Here is a 14,882-nt window from a genome sequence, read left to right as displayed (position 1 = left end):
TCTTATGTAGTCACTTAACTTTTTAATCTATAATATAATTTGTAGCTTTTAGATCACAAATTATTACTCAATTTCATTTGTATTTTTAACATGTCTCATAAGTACGAACCTACTTTCCAAGACTACATTTTAAATCTTGTGAAGTTGAAGATTGTGTGTAACCATCTGTTGATTTGCACAGAGGTGGCATATAATAACTACTTATGTTAGTTGATATAATAGATAAATTATGCTAATACTAGTAATTGATTATAAAGTAATATGAGTTATTGTTCTTAAAAAACTAAGACTCTAAGTTAAAATCCTATTTCCTTGCTAGCTTATTGACCAGGCAATGAGGAGGGAGTGACTTCACAATGAATAGATAGAGGGAAGAAATACAATATTGACCATCTTTATGGGATTCAAGTTAAAATTCTATAGTGAAAGGTACTAATTTGCTAAATTCTATACCAAAATATCTTAGAAATGTTGAAACACCTGCTGTTTCCGAAGTAGGTAGAGTCCCACAGTTTTCTAGCACTATGGAAGAGAAAGAATTTTGCCTAACTTCTTATTTGCCATTTCTAACTGTATTAGTTATCAAGGAAATGTAATTTTCTCATTGTACATTGTGCCAGTCATGGCATAATTGGTGGAAAGCCATGTATGGTTTCCATTCCATAAAGTATTTGTAATACACATGGATCCACAAAATTAGGGAAATCTGGTTAACTTAGTTTTCATGCCTTCCATGTATTCATATTTCTGTCTTCAAGTCTAAGCCCATTTATTACTGTCTGAAGAGTTTTAAGTATTCAGCTCTATTTTTAAATTTCACACATGATTTGGCAGTTTGTGCAGGAATTGACAGATTCCTTAAATATATCAATATAAACCTATTATTTTTAAAAGAGGAATGGATTAATTTGCCTGCAGTAAAAATGTCCTTTCTGAAGTATTGAATCCACTGGGAGATTGGGAATAAGTGGTGATATAATTTATCTGTTCACTGACAGGAGCTAAATAGTCAGGATGCTTTAAATAAAAGAGGTGTGTGTCTGCTCTCCTAATTTTCCAGCCTAATCAGAAGACAACAGATTATTGGAGAGGCCATTGTTTGGTAGAAAACACTTTCCTTTTGCTGCCATCTATTCTTCCTTTAGGGCCAACTCGAGTCTCTCTGCTCTAGGAAATTTTACCCGTCTATTCACCTTATGTAAAATCTTCTTTCCTTGAATTTCTGTGTTATATATAACCCTTTCTGTACAATGTATTTAATTTTTGTCTCCTTTAAGTTTCTTCTACTCATGTATTCCCTTCTTTCTTTTTTCCCTCCCTCTCTCCCTCTCTCTCTCTCTCTCTCTCTCTCTCCCTCCCTCTCCCCCTTCCTTTCTTCCTTTTTTGCTTTCCTCCTTCCTGTGCCTCTTGTGTCTGCACTCCAGTTTACATGGCATGCTCCCAGAATGGCAGGGAAGAAGGTGTCTATTGCCTGCTTAACATGGGGTGAGTAGAAAAGTACTTAAACATGTTGTATCAATTAATGCCTTGATTTTTGTAGAAACCTCTCAAATCTCTCGAGCATTATGTGCTTTGCCCAGTTAATAAATTTGCATAACTTTAAGTAGAAACTCCTATGTTGTGTATGCTCCTATATATACCTGAATCACAGGTAAGCAGCTGAAGGCAATTGCTTCCAGGTGTTTACCAGAGGAAATCACTGCCTGTCAGTAAACCAGTGACAGATTGGAGCTAATTTCTCAAAAGAAGTAATTAACCCTCAGGAATCTTGGCGATGTATTCTAGGGGAATAAATCTTTCTCTTCACTGTCGTCCTTAATAATGTTTGTTCGTGCACAAACACACAAATCTAAACCCACACATTCTCAGGGTCTTTTCAGTTTGTAACTATATTCATTATTCAGGGTCATTGGCCCTAATAGTACATCAATAAAGATTCGCTGGCAGAAACCAGATAATCTGTACAATAAAGGCATAAATAAATAAAATAAAGTAATAAAGGCTACATGCAACTTCTCATTAGGATGAATCTAGAGAATTCAATATTTTCTGAACAATGGACTTTGATCATATATTGGGATTTTTTTATAGGTGACCACATGTCATGTCTTGTTTCCAGGGTGCTCAGGTGGGAACAAATCTCAAGATTAAAAGGGGAAGAGGAAGCATCCACCTCTCCAGCTAAATCAGTCGAACCACCTGTTTCCATGCAGTAACCCATAGAATAGCATTAGATCTTGGTGGCTTTAGCCACATTCAACAGGAGAGTGAATAAAAATTAACTTCCAGCAAGATGATGTTAGTCATGTTTTTCATTTATAAAAAGCAATGATCTTTTGTGGGGAGAAAAACCTTTACTGATTTCTGTTATGTGCATTCTACCGCAGGTGAGGGACTGGGTGGTAAACATTGCATCCATATAAATAAACTTCCACCAACATAATGAATGTATTAATTAATGCAAACACAAATAAATGTGTTGCATATTTGTTACAAGTAACAAAATTGTATTGTATTGAGAAGTCTATCTCAGAAGATAGACTTCTGAGACTTAGAAATTGGCCTGTGACAGTGATTCTCAAATATTGACATGCATTTAAATCATCTGGAAGAATTACTGAAACACAGAGCTGGTCACACCTCTAGAATCTCTGAATCAGTAAACCTGGGGTGGAACCTAGGAATCTGTTTCTAACAAGGTCCCAGATGATGCCGATGCTGCTGGTTCAGGAATCCCACTTTGAAAACAATATGGACAAATATTTATCTACAATTATCCCTCCCATATGGCAGAAATTATGGAGTATCCATTAAATACTCATTGATCACATACTATTTTCAAATTAGAAAGAGTGCAGTATGTTGTCTGTTATCAATGCCTTCATAATCTAATGGAAAAGAATTTTTTTAAAAAATGCAATATTTTGAAAATATATCAGAAGTTAAATTGCATGGTGCGTGTTTTTCTGCTATAGATGAGAGCATGGAGTTCATAGAGGCTGGGGTCAGAGTGGAAGCAAACCAGAGATTCATTGGGCCTTGCATAAGGGACAGGATCTATATTGCCTGAACAATGGATACAACAAATATTAACACTCAGAAGAAGGGGCCAAGGACCAGAGTGAGTTCTATTGGCTGTGAATTCTCGATAGCAGATATGGGCAAGTTTCTGCTTTAACTTCAGGAGAACCTAAGAGAAATAAAGCGGTGACAGGGAAATTCAGAAGATATTTTGAAAATGGGTAGCTGTATTGGCCTTGACAAATAATGTGTTTCTTGCTTAAACACAAAGTTTCATTCTCCAAATACAAAACTTAAAATCAAAATCTCTTCAGAATATTGAAAATCATCTAGCAGTTAGCTGATATCATTGCATCTTGGAGAACCCACCTTAGAAAATAGAGACTTACTGGGTGCTCTTGTTACTTTGCTTCAAAACGTCTGGGCCTCTGAATGAATCTCTCCATGGAAGAGGGCAAACACCTGCTGGTTCCAGCTTGTTCTTCTTGTCTACAGTCAGGTGGTGAAAATATGTGAGCATTGAGGTCAGCAGCACTAAACACAAAAGGGGTAGTCTGCTGCTTAATCCTTCAACCATGGCAAGCAAGCAGCACTCCCACAGAAAAATATTAATAAAGGTTGAGAGGTGCTGGGTGGTTAGTTATTTATTTCCCAAATGTTAGAGCTGGAAGAGAACTTTTGGATGAACTAAGCTTATAACTCTTATTATTATTTGCAAATTAAGGAAATGGAGCTCTAGGGAAGTAGGTGAGTCACTGAAGATGGTACAACTCATTAGTGGTCCAGGTTCAGCCCATTTCTAGCTCAGCACTATTTTCACCATTGTCCTGGGTCTCAAAATCAACTCTAGTGCAAAGCCATTTCCAGCTGTTGTGTGAACCTCATGCAGCTATAAGAAAAAAACCCAATAATTATATGAGGGTTGTAGAGTTGAACAATTAAATGTTTTATGTACAGAACTATGCTTGACTACAATTTTTTCAAACATATTCTCGAAAATTTCTACTGACAGAGACTGCTTTTAAAGCTACATACTTATTCAGAGAGCTCCAATCACAAATTCGTGCTGAAAGCCCCTAAAGTTATTAACTGGCATGTTCAAGCAGAAAAGAATTCTGGGTCGCTGAGACTTCTTGTATGTTTATAGCTCTAGCTACAGCAGGACTGGTCCTTGTAAATGTCACAGGAGATAATAATTGCAATGGAAGAGAGAGAAAATGTTTGGAGCTTATGAGAAAAGACCAAACCGCTTCCAATCACAGGACTAGAGAGGTCAAGAAAACATCCCTAGGGCAAGAGAGATGAGACTTTCCAACAGTCAAGAAATTAATGCTGACACCTCGTCCGTTAAGTAAAGTACAGGGCAGAAAGAGCCAGCCTGGCTGTATTTTGGCTTATGGATAGAGCTGTGTGTGTACAGTCCAAAGAGAAACAAGTGTAAAGATCATCTTGTCACTGTAAATAAAAATCATCCCATTGCCCAAGGGACTGAGAGCTCTGTTACAGTCTGGTCAGTCCCAGCCAGGCCATCACCATGTCGTTATTGATGATAATACAGGAAGAGGGTCATTTTCGCTGCTGAGTGAGAGGATGTGGCTATGGCACTAATGTCCAATTACATTAATGAACATGAAATTTGGCTCTGTGCATACATTTCTCCTCATGCTCTGAATTAGATTTTAGAGGGTAAAATAAAAGATAATAAAAGCCTTTTCTTCAGCACTATTTTTCTTTGGCTGCAGTTATAGGAATATGTCTGAAGGAAACATGACCATTCTGGTTTATTAAACAACCCATATTCAATGAGCACAAGTGTTGCACACAAGTCCGATTTTCTGGAAGGACAGCAGGTCACTGTCATCTCTGTCCTTTGGGGTGGCTACATTCTCAAACTGAACAATTCAAAATATATTATATATCTGCCTGAATTGGGGCTGCTTTTAGAAAGCCAGTGTGAAGACTTGCCTAGCTGAGATACAAAGGGAAACAGCTCTGCAAGCCTATGTAGCTGGACCAAACCCGTTCCACCACTGAGCATCCTCAGAATACTTCCTTTCCTAGGTGAGCAACTTTGCTCATGGTTAGAGTTATTTCAAAGGCTAATGTGATATCTCTGTGGCCCAGTGACAATGCTGGCCTCCGGAGAGGGAGGTCAGGGCTGGAAAACAACACTAAATTGTTACCAGTAGAATAATGGCCTTCAAAGATGTCCATGTATCTATTTGTTTAATGGACATTTGTTAAGGGGCAGTAAAGAAAACTAGTTAATCCCTAGCTACCTTACTTGACAAAATGGACTTTGCACTTTGCAGATGTGGTTAACTTAAGAATCTTGAGACAAGATCATCTTGTATTATCTGAGTGGACACACTAGAATCACAGTGTTCTTTATCAGGGGAAGAAAAAGGCAGGAGAGAAAAACACAGAGGCTAAATTGATGATGTAATTGCTGGCTTTGGCCACCAGCCAAGGAAGGTGAGCAGCCTCTAGAAGCCAGGTAAGGCAAGGAATTGGTTCTCATTTAGAGGCTGTAGAAGGAACACACCCCTGCCTGCACCTTTATTTTAGATCAATAAGACTTCTGACCTTCAGAACTATAGAAGAAAGCACGATTACATTTGTGGTGCTTTGTTACAGCAGCAACAGCAAACTAATACATAAACACGTTTTAAAGAAACATGTAACTAGAACTGTGGAATCACTATATAGTGCCATCCTATTGTGTAATCTCATCCAAATTAATTCTAAAATTCTAAACTAATACTTCCTGAAAGACTCTGGTGTCCTTACTGTTATGTATTTAGTCTTATCTCATCCTCTCCAATGAACCCACAAAAAGAGTAAGAAAGAATTGGGGAAATTTTGACTCACTCATCCTTCTGACTCTGTTAAAAGGTGAGAAAGGATAATCCATTCCACCAATGAATGTGTTATATAAATGGGTGTATCTGGAATTATATTAAACCTGGATGACCTGGCTCTGTAATCTGAGCAAATGTGAAAGAAACAGATTTTCAGCAATAGCTTAACTGGAAATATATTTCAACAGATGCTTAGAAACACACACACACACACACACACACACACGCACACAGACATACACTAGGATGTATTTGAGTACTTTAGTGGTTATATAAGACTTTTTAATTTATATTATCTCACCAACCAACCACCTCCCAATTATATAGATGCTATTGCTGTCCCCATGTTAGAGATGAGAAAAATTAGCTCAGACCAGTGGAATGCCTGGACCATGGCCCCTCAGCCACTAAAGGTAGGAGTGAGATTGATCTGGTGTCAAAGCACACTCTCTTCCCTTCACACACTACCTCACGGTCTTCTAATGCCCTACATGGTGGTCCTGGACAGGTTCATAATAAGTGCTTAGTAAGTACTTCCAGACTGGATTGATGTCACTTTTCAGAAATCCTAAGGCCTTGTCTTCATAGAAAGATTTAAGGCATTTATATCATTTGAGAAGAGAAAAATTAACCTCAAAGACAAAGATGACTTTTTGGAACTTCACACATTACAGCTAAGCTGTCTTTATAATTATGAAGAGCACATAATTATTTCCCCTTTGCCTGACTGGTGTAGACCAACCTCAAATGACTCTATAGCCTACCCATTTCCCTCTCCCAGCTCTTCAACGAATTGCAGAATAATTGTATTATCCTAGTGTAACGAAGTATTTTATTCTGCTTACAGGAGAGGAGGCAATTTCACACATCCTGAGGACCCCAGCGGTTCTGTTTTACTCTCCTTTCCACATAAAGGTCATTTGCAGATTCTGCCATGTTTTTCTCAAAGCTGCACAGTGCTCAGCACAGGATGACACATGCTGCAGCCACATCATAACGGGTGGCCAGGTCTTGATGGCTGCTGCCTGGCAGTAGCACCTGGGACAAAACCACATGTCACATTCCCCTGAGGACAGCAGAAACCTGACCCAAACCAACAATTCCTCTTTTATGTCCCTGAGAACGTAACAACTAAGGCTGTAATTTAGTTCTGTGGGTTGTGTCTACTTTCATCTGTCATTTAATCATATGATAAAAGATTGTAATGTTTTGTTCTTCAGTGTATTAAGGCCCTTATTTATTTGATAGGTATTTATTTGTTGAGGAGTAGAGAAACCTAGTAGAGACTTTGGCTTATGTCCTCATTCTGTTATCTACAGGCTGTGTGACCTTGGTTAAGTTTTTAACTTAAAGGCTGCATCTCAATTACTTCATCTATAAAACAGAGATAATTATGTCAAAAACCTCATAAGGTTGTAGTGAGGATTAAATTAAGTTCTACATCTAAAGTATTTAGAAAAGAGTCAGGCACATAATAAGAGCTCAATAAATGGAAACTATAAATGTTATTATTCTTTATTGGACACCTGCTAAGAGTATAGCTCTCTACTGAGTACTGAGATGTTTGAAAGTAAATGAAACAAGAATCTCACATCTCAGTGCATGTCATCTTCATACTCAGAGTCCTTGAATGACTCTCCATTGTCCATTACATTTACTGCAACCCTTGTATCACAGACTTCGCATCTCAAGACTCCTTTTTGTAAGCTTATGCATTGTTTGACAGCGCACCCCACTCTCTTATTTCTGCAGCTCTGGTTCACGAAGTTTGCTTTAATGTAACTATTGTCTGCACCAGATGCCCCTATCAAAATCTGACCAGGTTATCTGGCCCATTTAAAAGCATTATTTGATGTTATTCTTCCACAGTCTGTACTTGAAGAGTTAGTTTCCCCCCTCTAAGACTCTGTTGGCAATTTTTTTTGTCTTCTTGTCGAATATACCACTTTGTATTTGGAAATAAAGTTTTGAGTCCTTGGTTTACCTCTGACCCTGGGTAATAAGCTGCTTAGGGGATAGTCTATGATTGATTCATCTTCGTAGCTCCCATAGCATCTAATTCATGGCCTAGTATATCATAGATGCTCAATAAATATTTAATGAATCAGTGTTTGTTGAAATGATGAATGGTGAAAATATTTATATTGCTAAATTCCTCTCCATATGTGAGCACACGTGTGTACTAACATTAAATGATGTGATGAATTTTTGTGTGTGTTTTATGCAAATCACACAAATACACACAAACCTATATACCTCACCTGTCAGAAAATATTTAAACAATGGTTATGCACTGCCTGAATAAATACATTTTCACTCTAGAAATAATGTTAATGTTTTGCTAACATCCCCAGCTCTAGCCTATAGTCCTTCAGGTTGTCACAGTCATAAAAGCTTGAAGAAAGGAGATTCCTGTAGATACAGAGATCCCTCTGTGACCAACCCCAGGCAAAGTGGATCTGCAGCTCCTACCTGAGGGAGTAGGAACTAGCAAACATATTCCTACTCTGTACAACTGAAGTACAAGCTGGGGAAAAAAGGGAATAAATCCATTTATGGTATAAATCAACAAGTAAATTAAGAGAGAAGATGGGATGGACAAGGGCCAGTAAAGTTGGTAGTTTGTGCTGGTCTCCAGCCTATGTCAGCTGCCTGAGATATTTTATTTTATTTATTCTTTCACAGTCATCAAGATGCCCGCTTCTCCTCCTGAGTGCAAATAATTTTAGAAAATGAAATCTGTCCCAAAGCTCTGTTTCTGACACACTTACCATAGAGTAATCAGCAAACACTGCAGCCTTTTGCAGCAACTTGGAATATTACTCATGTCACTGTAATGTCTCCAGTTAGTCAGGATGGCAATTCATTTTAATACTTTTGTCTGAAAAGAAAAATGATTTCGATTTTTCTGATCACACATGGGCTCAACTATGTATCAATTTATTTTTAAGTTCAATATTTGTATTTCTGATTTAAGTGCAAACAAAATCAAATAGAGAAACATAGCTAAGCAAAAAAGCAAGTTGCAAATAGAGCCACAAATAAAAAGTTTATAGCCTAAACAACTTGTCTTTAGAATTTGAGAAAATATTAAGGCATCATTGTGAATTATTAATGTTAATAGGTGTAACATTGATTGCTTTATTAATAACCCTACTTTTTATTTCTTGCTGTTTTTCATTCCTGTTATTGCTGTTGATGATTTTCTCTTTTTCTTCTCTCTCTCTTTGGAAAGGATAGAAGTTTATGAATAGAAAGTAAAAGAATTCTGGAAGAAGGGAATTCAGAACTGAAATGAGGGTCTGTGAAGTTGACAAGAGCCGGAGTCCTATCATGCCACCACTTCAGAGATACCAAAGAATATATTCCCATTCAGGGTCCCCACTATTTAGTCAGTTTGCTTTGGCATTTGCAGATAATTATTTCACTTATTTCCCATAACTTTGCTGAGCTGACTCTGATTACTGTGAAATGTTTCTCCTTGTTGTTGATGATACTCTTGAAGTCTACTTTGACTGGTAGAGATGTAGCCACACCAGCTTTCTTATGCTTAATTTTTCTGTGATTTTCCCCCCATTCTTGTACTTCCAATCTCCTTAGTCTGTATATTTTTCAGTTCACCTTTTCTAGACAGTATATACTCGGCCATGCTTTGTTTATTCCATCTGACAATGTCTACCTTTCAAATGGAGTGTTTGTATTCTAAGGCTTCCCAACATATTTCATTAAATACTGAGTAGATAAAAATGGATATATACAAACCATTTCTACAGCATAAAGAATAACAATCCAAGGAACACCCAGGTTGGTCACTACCCAATTTTAAAAATAAGACATCACAATTACCTTTGGAAGCACTCTGAGTGCCCTTCCTTAGTTCCATTTCCATTCCACTTGCCCAGAAGAGCCACTACTCTTGAGTTGTGTGGTTGTCGTTTCACCTTTGATTTTCTCTTTATTGTTTAATAACATTTGGAAGTGCTCCAAAACAACATATCATTTAGTTTGCTATATTTCCAATTTTTACAACTGTAATGTTATTGTTTATGCTTCTATGATTTACTATGTTTACTCTAAGTGTATTCTGCAGTTGCATTCCTGTTGTTGCGTGTAGTTGTGGGTTTTTTCACATTCTTATTGCTGCATGTAAATAAATTTAATAAAACAAAATATGTGTCTTACTGTTGATGAACATTTCTGTTGCTTATATTTCTGCTTTTGCAAGCAGTATAGCTATTGCACATATTAAGGTATAAAATTTGATGTTTTGATACATGTATATACCCATGAAACCATGGCTACAATCCAGATTTGGAAAATATCTATCACTCCCAAAAGTTTTCTTATGGCTTTATAATTCTTCTCTCCCACTCTTTTCTGTGCCATTCTTGCTCCATTATCAGGTAAACACTGATCTGCTTCCAGTCACTATAGATTAGTTAGCTTTTTCTAGAAATTTTTTTACAAATGCATTATATAGCATGCACTCTTTTGGCCTATCTTTCACTCTGCATGATTATTTTGAGATTCATTCATGTTATTGTGTGTATAAATAGTTCATTCATTTTTATTGCTGAGTAGAATAGGAATATCTTAGAGATATTATGGGTTCTATTCCAGATGACCACAATAAAGTGAATATCATCACAATAAGGTGGGTCACACAAATAGTTTGGTTTCCCAGTGCATATAAAAGTTACATTTATATTATACCACAGTTTGTTAAGTGTGCAATAGCATTATACGCCCCCCAAAATAATGTACATACCTTAACTTAAAATACTTCATTTCTAAAATGCTAATGATCATCTGAGCCTTCTGCAAGTCATATCTTTTGGTGAAGGGTCTTGCCTCATTGTTGATGGTTGCTGACTGATAAGGATGGTGTTTGCTAAAGGTTGGAGTGGCTGTGGAAATTTCTTAAAATAAGACAAAAATGAAATTTGCTGTGTCAATTGACTCTTCCTTTCACCAATGATTTCTCTGTAGCATGTGACACTGTTTGATAGCACTTTACTCACAAAAAACTTCTTTCAAAATTGGAGTCAATCTTCTCAAACTCTGTTGCTGCTTTATGTAATACTGTAAATCATTTGCTGTGATTTTAGCTATGTTCACAGCATGTTCACCAGGAGTAGACTCCATCTAAAGAAACCACTTTCTTTGCTCATCCATAAGAAGCAAATCCTCATTCATTTAAGTTTTATCATGAGATTGCAGCAATTCAGTCACATCTTTTGGTTCTATTTCTAATTCTAGTTCTCTTGCTATTTTCACTATATGCACAGTGACCTCCTCCATTGAAGTCTTGAGCCCCCTTAAAATCATACATGAAGATTAGTATCAACTTATTTCAGTTAATGTTGATATTTTTACCTCTTCCCATAAATCACAAATGTTCTTAATGGCACCTAGAATGCCATTAAGAATGGAGAATCCTATCCAGGAGGCTTTCAGTTTACTTTGCCCATTTCCATCAGAAGAACCACTATCTGTATCAGCCATAGCCTTATAAAATTTATTTCTTAAAAAATAAGACTTGAAAGTAAAAATTACTCTTGATCTATGGGCTACAGAATACATGTTGTATCAGCAGGTATAAAAACAACATTAATCTTCTTGTACATCTCCATCAGAGCTCTTGGGTGACCAGGTACATTGTAAATGAACAGCAATATTCTGAAAATAATCTTTCTGCTGAGCAGTGGGTGTCAACAGTAGGCTTAAAATATTTAGTAAACCATCCTGTAAATAGATGTGCTCTCTTTCAGGCTTTGTTGTTCCATTTCTAGTGTATAAGCAGAGGAGATTTAGCATAATTCCTAAGGGCCACAGGATTTTCAGAATGGTAAATGTGCATTGGCTTCAACTTAAGGTGACCATCTGCTTTAGCCCCAACAAGACCTTCCCTTCCCTTCCCTTCCCTTCCCTTCCCTTCCCTTTCCTTCCCTTCCCTTCCCATCCCTTCCCTTCCCTTCCCTTCTCTTCCCTCCCTTTCAACAGGGTCTTGCTCTGTCACCCAGACTGGAGCACAATGGCATAATCTTGGCCCACTGCAGCCTCGACCTCCTGGGCTCGTGATCCTTTCTGTATATACTCCTGGGCTTGTAATACTTCCCATATTATTATTTTATTTTTAAATGGAGATGGGTTTCACAGTGTTACCAAGGCTGGTCTCAAACTCCTGGGCTCAAGCCATCCTCTCACCTTGGCCTCACAAAGTGCTGGGATTACAGGTGTGAGCCACTGCACCTGGCCATCTTTTCATTTTCTTTATAGTGTCTTTCAAAGAGGACACGTTTTGAATTTTGATGAGGTCAAATTAATTCATTTATTTTCTTTTATGAATAATGCATTTGGTATTGCAAGCAAAAAAATCTTTGTTAAAACTAAGGTCACAAGGATTTTCTGTCATGATTTTTTAATGGAAGATGTATTGTTTTGTATTTTTATATTTTACCTTTAGGTCCACAATTCAGTTTTAGCTATTTTTTTGTATGTGATATAGTGCTCTTATTTTGGGGGTGGGGGCACATGTATTTTCAAATTGTATAAGTACCATTTGTAGAAAAGACTTCATTGAATTGTCTTTGAGACTTTGTCAAAAATCACTTAACCATATAACCGAGGTGAGGGTTTAGTCCACTATATTTCATGTCGTTGTTGATATTGTTTGGCTGTTTGTTTTCTACTTGACTAATCTATTGCTATTCCTCTGCCTTTTCTCTTGGCTTCTTTTAGTTTAATATAATCTTTTATAGTATTTCTTTTTTGTTTGTCTACAAGGTTTTAAGCTATACCTCTGTGTCTTTTAAGTGGTTAATGAGAATTGTAATACGTTTTCTCAACTTGTCACAGTCTACTTAGAATTAATACCACACCACTTCAAGTAAGATGTGGAAATCTTATAGAAGTATTACTTCTTCATTCTGTCCCCCCACTCTATGTTCTGTGTTATAATTGTCAAATATTTTACATCTACATGCATTATAAACCCCACAGTAAAACACTACTTTTTTCTGTAAATAGTTGTCTTTTCAAGAAATTGGCAAAAGAAAAAAAGACAACATTTCATATTTACTCACATATTTATCATTTTTTACTAACTTTCTGTATATCTGAGTTTCCATCTGATGTTATTTGCATTCAGGATGAGTAACTCTATTGCATTACTTGTCATTCACGTATGCTTACAATAAAATTTTTCAACTTTTGTATATCTGAAGATGTCTTTGTTTCATCCTTATTTTTAATGGATAGAGAATTCTGGGTTGCTTCTTCTGTTTTGTGTTGTTTTTAAAGCACTTTAAAGCTGCCATTTCATTGTCTTGGGGGTTTCATTGTTTCCGATAATAAGTTTGCCACCATTTTGCGTTGCTCTTCTCCTGTCTGCAATGTGTCTTTTTCCCACTGGCTGCTTTTATGATTATTTCCAGTTTCCAGCAGTTTGATTCTGATGTGTCTAGGTGTGGTTCTTTTTGTGTTTATCCTGCTTGGGATTCATAGAAATTTTAGATCTGTAATTTTGATGTTTTTCATCAATTTTACCATTATTTATTCATATAGTTTTCTGCTCATTCTGTTTCTCTATCTTCAGCAACTTCAGTTACATGTAAGTCAGATCTCTTGCTATTGATTTGCAGATCTCTGAGACTCTGTTAATTTATTTAAAATATTTTTTTCTTTGATTTTTATGTTTGAAAATTTCTAATGAACTGTCTTTAAGTTTTTCAATTCCTTTCTTCTGCAGTTTTCAATACACCATTAAATCCATTCAGGGGCTTTTTCATTTCACAATTTGGATTTATCATTTCTGGAATCTGCATCTGTTTTATTCTCCATTTTCCACTTATTCATGTAAGATGACCATGTTTCATTATAATTCTTTGAACATGTTGATAATAGCTGCTCTTAAAGTTTTCGTCTGGTAATTCCAGCATGTGGGTTATATCAGAATGTGTTTCTACTCTTTTTCTTCTTGATCGTAGGTTTCATTATTCTGCCTCTTTGCATGTCTATTAATGTTTTGGTTGTACCATAGATATAAGGAAGGATAAATTGTTTGGAATCTGGATTATATTTTCTGCCTTCAAAGAAAGTTAACTTTTCTTCAAGTAGACAGTTAAATTACCAGAGGATCCTTTAGATTATGTCAGGTTTGATTGTATTCATCGTTAAGGCTGGTCTTTTTTGGTTTTGTCTTTAAATTTAAGGTGTTGCCCTTACCTTAGACTATGTTTCTTAGCCCTACACATGGCCTACTGAATACCTGAGGCACTCAGTTAGGCCTCTTTACTCTTGGCTTGACCAGAAATCCAGCATCTCCCAGCTCTTTGTGATATGAGACATCTTCATTCAGTTCTTTTCCCAATAGCAGGTGATCTCTGCTAGAAAACATGCTTCACAGAGTCTTGTCCTATACATTCCCAGCCCAGTCAGCCAGAAACCAGTAAAGAAATCACATGCAGAATTTTTGGGCCTCTTCCCTTCTCTGGTGCTTCACCCAGCAAATCCCTGCTGCTTTAGCAGCCATGAACGGTGTTATCTGTCGCTTCAGCTCAGCAAGATTGCTGCTGTGACTGGGCTTTACCTCCCTGCATCACTGTAATGAAAGTACCGCCAGTCAGAGAGCCTTGGTGAATGAGGGTCTCAACTCATTTCACATGTTCTCTTTCGCTTATGAATTACCACCTGCCTTTCCTTTGGTCTACTACTTGAAAACAATGAGCTTATATACCTTGACCGGTTTGATAGTAGTTTATGGTAGGTGGCATATTTGCATTTTTAAGGTAAATTTAATTGTAGGCCACAAAGATTATTGCAAATATTAAAGATTTAAGATATTTTGTGCACCAAAGCTCAGCAACATGATATTTATCCATGTACCCCTGAGTGTAGAATAAAACTTAGGCCAAAACAAAAATTTTCTTGAGAGAAATTAGGGAAAACATGTTATTGTAGAAATGTCTTTGCATACAATTAAGAAGACTATTGTTTGAG

This window comes from Colobus angolensis, unplaced genomic scaffold, assembly GCF_000951035.1.
Source record: "Colobus angolensis palliatus isolate OR3802 unplaced genomic scaffold, Cang.pa_1.0 Scaffold342, whole genome shotgun sequence".
NCBI classification, from domain to species: Eukaryota; Metazoa; Chordata; class Mammalia; order Primates; family Cercopithecidae; genus Colobus; species Colobus angolensis.
The sequence above is the reverse complement of the archived record's forward strand: the minus strand, read 5'-3'. Positions refer to the sequence as shown.